At 47.1% G+C, this 13,272-nt stretch overlaps 1 protein-coding gene across 3 annotated transcripts in view; it reads right to left on the reverse strand.

Moving 5' to 3' along the window:
- LOC118402179 (ephrin type-B receptor 1) overlaps positions 1-13,272 on the reverse strand; it is a 365,365-nt gene that overhangs the window by 161,035 nt on the left and 191,058 nt on the right. The gene's annotated exons all lie outside the window — the stretch shown is intronic.

The following is a 13,272-nucleotide window of genomic DNA, read 5'->3' on the forward strand; positions in this document are numbered from 1 at the left end:
GTTATGCAAACACCCGGCTCAAACAGAGGGATGCTATGTTAGCTAGCTGGCTAGTTTAGTTACTCAAACACCTGGCTCAAACAGAGGGATGCTATGTTAGCTAGCTGGCTAGTTTAGTTACTCAAAGACCCGGCTCAAACAGAGGGATGCTATGTTAGCTAGCTGGCTAGTTTAGTTACTCAAACACAAGGCTCAAACAGAGGGATGCTATGTTAGCTAGCTGGCCAGTTTAGTTACGCAAACACCCGGCTCAAACAGAGGGATGCTATGTTAGCTAGCTGGCTAGTTTAGTTACTCAAACACCCGCCTCAAACAGAGGGATGCTATGTTAGCTAGCTGGCTAGTTTAGTTACTCAAACACCCGGCTCAAACAGAGGGATGCTATGTTAGCTAGCTGGCTAGTTTAGTTACTCAAACACCCGGCTCAAACAGAGGGATGCTATGTTAGCTAGCTGGCCAGTTTAGTTACGCAAACACCCGGCTGAAACAGAGGGATGCTATGTTAGCTAGCTGGCTAGTTTAGTTACTCAAACACCCGGCTCAAACAGAGGGATGCTATGTTAGCTAGCTGGCCAGTTTAGTTACGCAAACACCCGGCTCAAACAGAGGGATGCTATGTTAGCTAGCTGGCTAGTTTAGTTACTCAAACACCCGGCTCAAACAGAGGATGCTATGTTAGCTAGCTGGCCAGTTTAGTTACGCAAACACCCGGCTCAAACAGAGGATGCTATGTTAGCTAGCTGGCTAGTTTAGTTACTCAAACACCCGGCTCAAACAGAGGATGCTATGTTAGCTAGCTGGCTAGTTTAGTTACTCAAACACCCGGCTCAAACAGAGGGATGCTATGTTAGCTAGCTGGGTAGTTTAGTTACTCAAACACCCTGCTCAAACAGAGGGATGCTATGTTAGCTAGCTGGCTAGTTTAGTTACTCAAACACCCGGCTCAAACAGAGGGATGCTATGTTAGCTAGCTGGCTAGTTTAGTTACTCAAACACCCTGCTCAAACAGAGGGATGCTATGTTAGCTAGCTGGCTAGTTTAGTTACTCAAACACCCGGCTCAAACAGAGGGATGCTATGTTAGCTAGCTGGCTAGTTTAGTTACTCAAACACCCGGCTCAAACAGAGGGATGCTATGTTAGCTAGCTGGCTAGTTTAGTTACTCAAACACCCTGCTCAAACAGAGGGATGCTATGTTAGCTAGCTGGCTAGTTTAGCTACGCAAACACCCGGCTCAAACAGAGGATGCTATGTTAGATAGCTGGCTAGTTTAGTTACTCAAACACCCGGCTCAACCAGAGGGATGCTATGTTAGCTAGCTGGCTAGTTTAGTTACTCAAACACCCTGCTCAAACAGAGGGATGCTATGTTAGCTAGCTGGCTAGTTTAGCTACTCAAACACCCGGCTCAAACAGAGGGATGCTATGTTAGCTAGCTGGCTAGTTTAGTTACTCAAACACCCGGCTCAAACAGAGGGATGCTATGTTAGCTAGCTGGCTAGTTTAGTTACTCAAACACAAGGCTCAAACAGAGGGATGCTATGTTAGCTAGCTGGCTAGTTTAGTTACTCAAACACAAGGCTCAAACAGAGGGATGCTATGTTAGCTAGCTGGCCAGTTTAGTTATGCAAACACCCGGCTCAAACAGAGGGATGCTATGTTAGCTAGCTGGCTAGTTTAGTTACTCAAACACCTGGCTCAAACAGAGGGATGCTATGTTAGCTAGCTGGCTAGTTTAGTTACTCAAAGACCCGGCTCAAACAGAGGGATGCTATGTTAGCTAGCTGGCTAGTTTAGTTACTCAAACACAAGGCTCAAACAGAGGGATGCTATGTTAGCTAGCTGGCCAGTTTAGTTACGCAAACACCCGGCTCAAACAGAGGGATGCTATGTTAGCTAGCTGGCTAGTTTAGTTACTCAAACACCCGCCTCAAACAGAGGGATGCTATGTTAGCTAGCTGGCTAGTTTAGTTACTCAAACACCCGGCTCAAACAGAGGGATGCTATGTTAGCTAGCTGGCTAGTTTAGTTACTCAAACACCCGGCTCAAACAGAGGGATCCTATGTTAGCTAGCTGGCTAGTTTAGTTACTCAAACACTCGGCTCAAACAGAGGGATGCTATGTTAGCTAGCTGGCTAGTTTAGTTACTCAAACACCCGCCTCAAACAGAGGGATGCTATGTTAGCTAGCTGGCTAGTTTAGTTACGCAAACACCCGGCTCAAACAGAGGGATGCTATGTTAGCTAGCTGGCTAGTTTAGTTACTCAAACACCCGCCTCAAACAGAGGGATGCTATGTTAGCTAGCTGGCTAGTTTAGTTACTCAAACACCCGGCTCAAACAGAGGGATCCTATGTTAGCTAGCTGGCTAGTTTAGTTACTCAAACACTCGGCTCAAACAGAGGGATGCTATGTTAGCTAGCTGGCTAGTTTAGTTACACAAACACCCGGCTCAAACAGAGGGATGCTATGTTAGCTAGCTGGCTAGTTTAGTTACTCAAACACAAGGCTCAAACAGAGGGATGCTATGTTAGCTAGCTGGCTAGTTTAGTTACTCAAACACCCGGCTCAAACAGAGGGATCCTATGTTAGCTAGCTGGCTAGTTTAGTTACTCAAACACTCGGCTCAAACAGAGGGATGCTATGTTAGCTAGCTGGCTAGTTTAGTTACTCAAACACCCGGCTCAAACAGAGGGATGCTATGTTAGCTAGCTGGCTAGTTTAGTTACTCAAACACAAGGCTCAAACAGAGGGATGCTATGTTAGCTAGCTAGCTAGTTTAGTTACTCAAACACCCAGCTCAAACAGAGGGATGCTATGTTAGCTAGCTGGCTAGTTTAGTTACTCAAACGCAAGGCTCAAACAGAGGATGCTATGTTAGCTAGCTGGCTAGTTTAGCTACTCAAACACCCGGCTCAAACAGAGGGATGCTATGTTAGCTAGCTGGCTAGTTTAGTTACTCAAACACCCGGCTCAAACAGAGGATGCTATGTTAGCTAGCTGGCTAGTTTAGCTACTCAAACACCCGGCTCAAACAGAGGATGCTATGTTAGCTAGCTGGGTAGTTTAGTTACTCAAACACCCTGCTCAAACAGAGGATGCTATGTTAGCTAGCTGGCTAGTTTAGTTACTCAAACACCCGGCTCAAACAGAGGGATGCTATGTTAGCTAGCTGGCTAGTTTAGTTACTCAAACACCCGGCTCAAACAGAGGGATGCTATGTTAGCTAGCTGGGTAGTTTAGTTACTCAAACACCCTGCTCAAACAGAGGGATGCTATGTTAGCTAGCTGGCTAGTTTAGTTACTCAAACACCCGGCTCAAACAGAGGGATGCTATGTTAGCTAGCTGGCTAGTTTAGTTACTCAAACACCCGGCTCAAACAGAGGGATGCTATGTTAGCTAGCTGGCTAGTTTAGTTACTCAAACACCCTGCTCAAACAGAGGGATGCTATGTTAGCTAGCTGGCTAGTTTAGTTACTCAAACACCCGGCTCAAACAGAGGGATCCTATGTTAGCTAGCTGGCTAGTTTAGTTACTCAAACACTCGGCTCAAACAGAGGGATGCTATGTTAGCTAGCTGGCTAGTTTAGTTACTCAAACACCCGCCTCAAACAGAGGGATGCTATGTTAGCTAGCTGGCTAGTTTAGTTACGCAAACACCCGGCTCAAACAGAGGGATGCTATGTTAGCTAGCTGGCTAGTTTAGTTACTCAAACACCCGGCTCAAATAGAGGGATGCTATGTTAGCTAGCTGGCTAGTTTAGTTACTCAAACACAAGGCTCAAACAGAGGGATGCTATGTTAGCTAGCTGGCTGGTTTAGTTACTCAAACACCCGGCTCAAACAGAGGGATCCTATGTTAGCTAGCTGGCTAGTTTAGTTACTCAAACACTCGGCTCAAACAGAGGGATGCTATGTTAGCTAGCTGGCTAGTTTAGTTACTCAAACACCCGGCTCAAACAGAGGGATGCTATGTTAGCTAGCTGGCTAGTTTAGTTACTCAAACACAAGGCTCAAACAGAGGGATGCTATGTTAGCTAGCTGGCTAGTTTAGTTACTCAAACACCCAGCTCAAACAGAGGGATGCTATGTTAGCTAGCTGGCTAGTTTAGTTACTCAAACGCAAGGCTCAAACAGAGGGATGCATTTACATTTTACATTTAAGTCATTTAGCAGACGCTCTTATCCAGAGCGACTTACAAATTGGTGCATTCACCTTATGACATCCAGTGGAACAGCCACTTTACAATAGCGCATCTAAATCTTTTAAGGGGGGGGGTGAGAAGGATTACTTTATCCTATCCTAGGTATTCCTTAAAGAGGTGGGGTTTCAGGTGTCTCCGGAAGGTGGTGATTGACTCCGCTGTCCTGGCGTCGTGAGGGAGTTTTTTCCACCATTGGGGAGCCAGAGCAGCGAACAGTTTTGACTGGGCTGAGCGGGAACTGTACTTCCTCAGTGGTAGGGAGGCGAGCAGGCCAGAGGTGGATGAACGCAGTGCCCTTGTTTGGGTGTAGGGCCTGATCAGAGCCTGGAGGTACTGAGGTGCCGTTCCCCTCACAGCTCCGTAGGCAAGCACCATGGTCTTGTAGCGGATGCGAGCTTCAACTGGAAGCCAGTGGAGAGAGCGGAGGAGCGGGGTGACGTGAGAGAACTTGGGAAGGTTGAACACCAGACGGGCTGCGGCGTTCTGGATGAGTTGTAGGGGTTTAATGGCACAGGCAGGGAGCCCAGCCAACAGCGAGTTGCAGTAATCCAGACGGGAGATGACAAGTGCCTGGATTAGGACCTGCGCCGCTTCCTGTGTGAGGCAGGGTCGTACTCTGCGGATGTTGTAGAGCATGAACCTACAGGAACGGGCCACCGCCTTGATGTTAGTTGAGAACGACAGGGTGTTGTCCAGGATCACGCCAAGGTTCTTAGCGCTCTGGGAGGAGGACACAATGGAGTTGTCAACCGTGATGGCGAGATCATGGAACGGGCAGTCCTTCCCGGGAGGAAGAGCAGCTCCGTCTTGCCGAGGTTCAGCTTGAGGTGGTGATCCGTCATCCACACTGATATGTCTGCCAGACATGCAGAGATGCGATTCACCACCTGGTCATCAGAAGGAGGAAAGGAGAAGATTAATTGTGTGTCGTCTGCATAGCAATGATAGGAGAGACCATGTGAGGTTATGACAGAGCCAAGTGACTTGGTGTATAGCGAGAATAGGAGAGGGCCTAGAACAGAGCCCTGGGGGACACCAGTGGTGAGAGCGCGTGGTGAGGAGACAGATTCTCGCCACGCCACCTGGTAGGAGCGACCTGTCAGGTAGGACGCAATCCAAGCGTGGGCCGCGCCGGAGATGCCCAACTCGGAGAGGGTGGAGAGGAGGATCTGATGGTTCACAGTATCGAAGGCAGCCGATAGGTCTAGAAGGATGAGAGCAGAGGAGAGAGAGTTAGCTTTAGCGGTGCGGAGCGCCTCCGTGATACAGAGAAGAGCAGTCTCAGTTGAATGACTAGTCTTGAAACCTGACTGATTTGGATCAAGAAGGTCATTCTGAGAGAGATAGCGGGAGAGCTGGCCAAGGACGGCACGTTCAAGAGTTTTGGAGAGAAAAGAAAGAAGGGATACTGGTCTGTAGTTGTTGACATCGGAGGGATCGAGTGTAGGTTTTTTCAGAAGGGGTGCAACTCTCGCTCTCTTGAAGACGGAAGGGACGTAGCCAGCGGTCAGGGATGAGTTGATGAGCGAGGTGAGGTAAGGGAGAAGGTCTCCGGAAATAGTCTGGAGAAGAGAGGAGGGGATAGGGTCGAGCGGGCAGGTTGTTGGGCGGCCGGCCGTCACAAGACGCGAGATTTCATCTGGAGAGAGAGGGGAGAAAGAGGTCAGAGCACCGGGTAGGGCAGTGTGAGCAGAACCAGCGGTGTCGTTTGATTTAGCAAACGAGGATCGGATGTCGTCGACCTTCTTTTCAAAATGGTTGACGAAGTCATCTGCAGAGAGGGAGGAGGGGGTGGGGGGAGGAGGATTCAGGAGGGAGGAGAAGGTGGCAAAGAGCTTCCTAGGGTTAGAGGCAGATGCTTGGAATTTAGAGTGGTAGAAAGTGGCTTTAGCAGCAGAGACAGAGGAGGAAAATGTAGAGAGGAGGGAGCGAAAGGATGCCAGGTCCGCAGGGAGGCGAGTTTTCCTCCATTTCCGCTCGGCTGCCCGGAGCCCTGTTCTGTGAGCTCGCAATGAGTCGTCGAGCCACGGAGCGGGAGGGGAGGACCGAGCCGGCCTGGAAGATAGGGGACATAGAGAGTCAAAGGATGCAGAAAGGGAGGAGAGGAGGGTTGAGGAGGCAGAATCAGGAGATAGGTTGGAGAAGGTTTGAGCAGAGGGAAGAGATGATAGGATGGAAGAGGAGAGAGTAGCGGGGGAGAGAGCGAAGGTTGGGACGGCGCGATACCATCCGAGTAGGGGCAGTGTGGGAAGTGTTGGATGAGAGCGAGAGGGAAAAGGATACAAGGTAGTGGTCGGAGACTTGGAGGGGAGTTGCAATGAGGTTAGTGGAAGAACAGCATCTAGTAAAGATGAGGTCGAGCGTATTGCCTGCCTTGTGAGTAGGGGGAAGGTGAGAGGGTGAGGTCAAAAGAGGAAAGGAGTGGAAAGAAGGAGGCAGAGAGGAATGAGTCAAAGGTAGACGTGGGGAGGTTAAAGTCGCCCAGAACTGTGAGAGGTGAGCCGTCCTCAGGAAAGGAGCTTATCAAGACATCAAGCTCATTGATGAACTCTCCGAGGGGACCTGGAGGGCGATAAATGATAAGGATGTTAAGCTTGAAAGGGCTGGTAACTGTGACAGCATGAAATTCAAAGGAGGCGATAGACAGATGGGTAAGGGAGAAAGAGAGAATGACCACTTGGGAGAGATGAGGATCCCGGTGCCACCACCCCGCTGACCAGAAGCTCTCGGGGTGTGCGAGAACATGTGGGCGGACGAAGAGAGAGCAGTAGGAGTAGCAGTGTTATCTGTGGTGATCCATGTTTCCGTCAGTGCCAAGAAGTCGAGGGACTGGAGGGAGGCATAGGCTGAGATGAACTCTGCCTTGTTGGCCGCAGATCGGCAGTTCCAGAGGCTACCGGAGACCTGGAACTCCACGTAGGTCGTGCGCGCTGGGACCACCAGATTAGGGTGGCCGCGGCCACGCGGTGTGGAGCGTTTGTATGGTCTGTGCAGAGAGGAGATAACAGGGATAGACAGACACATAGTTGACAGGCTACAGAAGAGGCTACGCTAATGCAAGGAGATTGGAATGACAAGTGGACTACACGTCTCGAATGTTCAGAAAGTTAAGCTTACGTAGCAAGAATCTTATTGACTAAAATGATTAAAATGATACAGTACTGCTGAAGTAGGCTAGCTGGCAGTGGCTGCGTTGTTGACTTTGTAGACTAGCTGGCAGTGGCTGCGTTGTTGACACTACACTAATCAAGTCGTTCCGTTGAGTGTAATACTTTCTACAGTGCTGCTATTCGGGGCTAGCTGGCTAGCTAGCAGTGTTGATTACGTTACGTTGCGTTAAAAGAACGACAATAGCTGGCTAGCTAACCTAGAAAATCGCTCTAGACTACACAATTATCTTTGATACACAGACGGCAATGTAGCTAGCTATGTAGCTAGCTACGATCAAACAAATCAAACCGTTGTGCTGTAATGAAATGAAATGAAAATGTGATACTACCTGTGGAGCGAAGCGGAATGCGACCGGGTTGTTGAGTGTGGAAGTTCTATTCAGTAGACATTGGCTAGCTGTTGGCTAGCTAGCAGTGTCTCCTATGTTAAGGACGACAAATAGCTGGCTAGCTAACCTCGGTAAATTAAGATAATCACTCTAAGACTACACGCTCTAAACTACACAATTATCTTGGATACGAAGACATCAAAGACAACTATGTAGCTAGCTAACACTACACTAATCAAGTCGTTCAGTTGAGTGTAATAGTTTCTACAGTGCTGCTATTCGGTAGACGGTGGACGTTTGCTAGCTGGCTAGCTGCTGGGCAGATAGCAGTGTAGACTATGTTAGGACGACGAAATACGAAGTTGCAATAGAAGTGCTGCCTGTTTCACTTTGTTGTCCTCTTTCTTTTCCTTTTTCTTCTGTCCTTCTTTTGTCCTTATTTTGTCTTCCTTTCTTCTGTTAACTAGATATGTTTTGTTGTTATTCTTCGTAAGCTAGCTAGCTTCTTCCAGGAGAGTCCCTAGCAACTGCTTAGCAACAAGTAAAAAATTCTGCTAGCAATTCAGCTAGCTAAGATAACTGTACAATTTTATGAAAAATAGTTAATTTTTCAAAAGCCTGTCTTTTTTGGTTTGTTCCTTGTTTTGTCTTCTATTGATGCTATGTTAGCTAGCTGGCTAGTTTAGTTACTCAAACACCCGGCTCAAACAGAGGGATGCTATGTTAGCTAGCTGGCTAGTTTAGTTACTCAAACACCCGGCTCAAACAGAGGGATGCTATGTTAGCTAGCTGGCTAGTTTAGTTACTCAAACACCCTGCTCAAACAGAGGGATGCTATGTTAGCTAGCTGGCTAGTTTAGCTACGCAAACACCCGGCTCAAACAGAGGGATGCTATGTTAGATAGCTGGCTAGTTTAGTTACTCAAACACCCGGCTCAACCAGAGGGATGCTATGTTAGCTAGCTGGCTAGTTTAGTTACTCAAACACCCTGCTCAAACAGAGGGACGCTATGTTAGCTAGCTGGCTAGTTTAGCTACTCAAACACCCGGCTCAAACAAAGGGATGCTATGTTAGCTAGCTGGCTAGTTTAGTTACTCAAACACCCGGCTCAAACAGAGGGATGCTATGTTAGCTAGCTGGCTAGTTTAGTTACTCAAACACAAGGCTCAAACAGAGGGATGCTATGTTAGCTAGCTGGCTAGTTTAGTTACTCAAACACAAGGCTCAAACAGAGGGATGCTATGTTAGCTAGCTGGCCAGTTTAGTTATGCAAACACCCGGCTCAAACAGAGGGATGCTATGTTAGCTAGCTGGCCAGTTTAGTTATGCAAACACCCGGCTCAAACAGAGGGATGCTATGTTAGCTAGCTGGCTAGTTTAGTTACTCAAACACCCGGCTCAAACAGAGGGATGCTATGTTAGCTAGCTGGCTAGTTTAGTTACTCAAAGACCCGGCTCAAACAGAGGGATGCTATGTTAGCTAGCTGGCTAGTTTAGTTACTCAAACACAAGGCTCAAACAGAGGGATGCTATGTTAGCTTGCTGGCTAGTTTAGTTACTCAAACACCCGGCTCAAACAGAGGGATGCTATGTTAGCTAGCTGGCTAGTTTAGTTACTCAAACACCCGCCTCAAACAGAGGGATGCTATGTTAGCTAGCTGGCTAGTTTAGTTACTCAAACACCCGGCTCAAACAGAGGGATGCTATGTTAGCTAGCTGGCTAGTTTAGTTACTCAAACACCCGGCTCAAACAGAGGGATCCTATGTTAGCTAGCTGGCTAGTTTAGTTACTCAAACACTCGGCTCAAACAGAGGGATGCTATGTTAGCTAGCTGGCTAGTTTAGTTACTCAAACACCCGCCTCAAACAGAGGGATGCTATGTTAGCTAGCTGGCTAGTTTAGTTACGCAAACACCCGGCTCAAACAGAGGGATGCTATGTTAGCTAGCTGGCTAGTTTAGTTACTCAAACACCCGCCTCAAACAGAGGGATGCTATGTTAGCTAGCTGGCTAGTTTAGTTACTCAAACACCCGGCTCAAACAGAGGGATCCTATGTTAGCTAGCTGGCTAGTTTAGTTACTCAAACACTCGGCTCAAACAGAGGGATGCTATGTTAGCTAGCTGGCTAGTTTAGTTACTCAAACACCCGGCTCAAACAGAGGGATGCTATGTTAGCTAGCTGGCTAGTTTAGTTACTCAAACACACGGCTCAAACAGAGGGATGCTATGTTAGCTAGCTGGCTAGTTTAGTTACTCAAACACCCGGCTCAAACAGAGGGATCCTATGTTAGCTAGCTGGCTAGTTTAGTTACTCAAACACTCGGCTCAAACAGAGGATGCTATGTTAGCTAGCTGGCTAGTTTAGTTACTCAAACACCCGGCTCAAACAGAGGGATGCTATGTTAGCTAGCTGGCTAGTTTAGTTACTCAAACACCCGGCTCAAACAGAGGGATCCTATGTTAGCTAGCTGGCTAGTTTAGTTACTCAAACACTCGGCTCAAACAGAGGGATGCTATGTTAGCTAGCTGGCTAGTTTAGTTACTCAAACACCCGCCTCAAACAGAGGGATGCTATGTTAGCTAGCTGGCTAGTTTAGTTACGCAAACACCCGGCTCAAACAGAGGGATGCTATGTTAGCTAGCTGGCTAGTTTAGTTACTCAAACACCCGCCTCAAACAGAGGATGCTATGTTAGCTAGCTGGCTAGTTTAGTTACTCAAACACCCGGCTCAAACAGAGGGATCCTATGTTAGCTAGCTGGCTAGTTTAGTTACTCAAACACTCGGCTCAAACAGAGGGATGCTATGTTAGCTAGCTGGCTAGTTTAGTTACTCAAACACCCGGCTCAAACAGAGGGATGCTATGTTAGCTAGCTGGCTAGTTTAGTTACTCAAACACCCGGCTCAAACAGAGGGATCCTATGTTAGCTAGCTGGCTAGTTTAGTTACTCAAACACTCGGCTCAAACAGAGGATGCTATGTTAGCTAGCTGGCTAGTTTAGTTACTCAAACACCCGGCTCAAACAGAGGGATGCTATGTTAGCTAGCTGGCTAGTTTAGTTACTCAAACACAAGGCTCAAACAGAGGGATGCTATGTTAGCTAGCTGGCTAGTTTAGTTACTCAAACACCCAGCTCAAACAGAGGGATGCTATGTTAGCTAGCTGGCTAGTTTAGTTACTCAAACGCAAGGCTCAAACAGAGGATGCTATGTTAGCTAGCTGGCTAGTTTAGCTACTCAAACACCCGGCTCAAACAGAGGGATGCTATGTTAGCTAGCTGGCTAGTTTAGTTACTCAAACACCCGGCTCAAACAGAGGGATCCTATGTTAGCTAGCTGGCTAGTTTAGTTACTCAAACACTCGGCTCAAACAGAGGGATGCTATGTTAGCTAGCTGGCTAGTTTAGTTACTCAAACACCCGGCTCAAACAGAGGGATGCTATGTTAGCTAGCTGGCTAGTTTAGTTACTCAAACACAAGGCTCAAACAGAGGGATGCTATGTTAGCTAGCTGGCTAGTTTAGTTACTCAAACACCCAGCTCAAACAGAGGGATGCTATGTTAGCTAGCTGGCTAGTTTAGTTACTCAAACGCAAGGCTCAAACAGAGGGATGCTATGTTAGCTAGCTGGCTAGTTTAGCTACTCAAACACCCGGCTCAAACAGAGGGATGCTATGTTAGCTAGCTGGCTAGTTTAGTTACTCAAACACCCGGCTCAAACAGAGGGATGCTATGTTAGCTAGCTGGCTAGTTTAGCTACTCAAACACCCGGCTCAAACAGAGGGATGCTATGTTAGCTAGCTGGCTAGTTTAGTTACTCAAACGCAAGGCTCAAACAGAGGGATGCTATGTTAGCTAGCTGGCTAGTTTAGTTACTCAAACACCCGGCTCAAACAGAGGGATGCTATGTTAGCTAGCTGGCTAGTTTAGTTACTCAAACGCAAGGCTCAAACAGAGGGATGCTATGTTAGCTAGCTGGCTAGTTTAGTTACTCAAACACCCGGCTCAAACAGAGGGATGCTATGTTAGCTAGCTGGCTAGTTTAGCTACTCAAACACCCGGCTCAAACAGAGGGATGCTATGTTAGCTAGCTGGCTAGTTTAGTTACTCAAACACGCGGCTCAAACAGAGGGATGCTATGTTAGCTAGCTGGCTAGTTTAGTTACTCAAACACCCGGCTCAAACAGAGGGATGCTATGTTAGCTAGCTGGCTAGTTTAGTTACTCAAACGCAAGGCTCAAACAGAGGGATGCTATGTTAGCTAGCTGGCTAGTTTAGTTACTCAAACACCCGGCTCAAACAGAGGGATGCTATGTTAGCTAGCTGGCTAGTTTAGTTACTCAAACGCAAGGCTCAAACAGAGGGATGCTATGTTAGCTAGCTGGCTAGTTTAGCTACTCAAACACCCGGCTCAAACAGAGGGATGCTATGTTAGCTAGCTGGCTAGTTTAGTTACTCAAACACCCGGCTCAAACAGAGGGATCCTATGTTAGCTAGCTGGCTAGTTTAGTTACTCAAACACCCGGCTCAAACAGAGGGATGCTATGTTAGCTAGCTGGCTAGTTTAGTTACTCAAACACCCGGCTCAAACAGAGGGATGCTATGTTAGCTAGCTGGCTAGTTTAGTTACTCAAACACCCGGCTCAAACAGAGGGATGCTATGTTAGCTAGCTGGCTAGTTTAGTTACTCAAACACCCGGCTCAAACAGAGGGATGCTATGTTAGCTAGCTTTTGGTTTTATTGATTTATTGCCACCGCTGCCCGCCAGGTGTAACTGCTATACTGCTTACTGACTGCACACTGTAACGTTACTTGATGATTGTAGCGGGTTTACTAACGCATTAGTTCTATTAGCTATGCTGACTAGGACGTTACCTTAGCTAATATGGGGACAACGATGTAGCAATTATTACATTTTTTTTTGCCTGGTCACATACAGCTGATGTGTTGTTCATTGAAGTCCACAAACAAACGGAAAAGGTGAGAGGAGGAGAGCGCATAGAGGCTAGAATGAATACAATGTGGCTTCTATGAAAGTGAATTGTGTTTATTCGTGATCAGGGGTGTGTTCATTCCACAGATTCTGCTGAAAAATGTTTCTTAAACAGAAGCAAAAGAAACAGGGATAAAAATAAATTAATTTGTCCAATAGAAACTCTCGTTTGCAACTGTTGTACTAATGATTACAACCTAGATCAGCTAGATGCAGGCAAGACTGTGCAAGGTGGTGCTGAATGTGTCCCTGTCTGTCCACGTGTCACTGTCTGTCACAAACATTTTCTCTCGACATGTGTGCACCTACATTGTAAACTTCCATTCATAAGCTAGGTTGTAGCAACCTCATTATGGGTATAGGGGAAATTAAAGTATAATTTAGTAACCTAAACCTATCGCTGTTACATTGAAGTGGGTGAATGGAATATGAATGACAGTCTTCCAACATGCTGAAATAGAAATAAGGCCATGCTCATGAAAAAAAGATCATCCTCCCTCATCTTAAATGGCACTGACCGCCACTGGTCTATACATACCATGTATTTATATTCTGGATTCTGGCACTTGTTCTGT

The sequence above is a fragment of the Oncorhynchus keta genome, chromosome 23 (genome assembly GCF_023373465.1).
Source record: "Oncorhynchus keta strain PuntledgeMale-10-30-2019 chromosome 23, Oket_V2, whole genome shotgun sequence".
NCBI classification, from domain to species: Eukaryota; Metazoa; Chordata; class Actinopteri; order Salmoniformes; family Salmonidae; genus Oncorhynchus; species Oncorhynchus keta.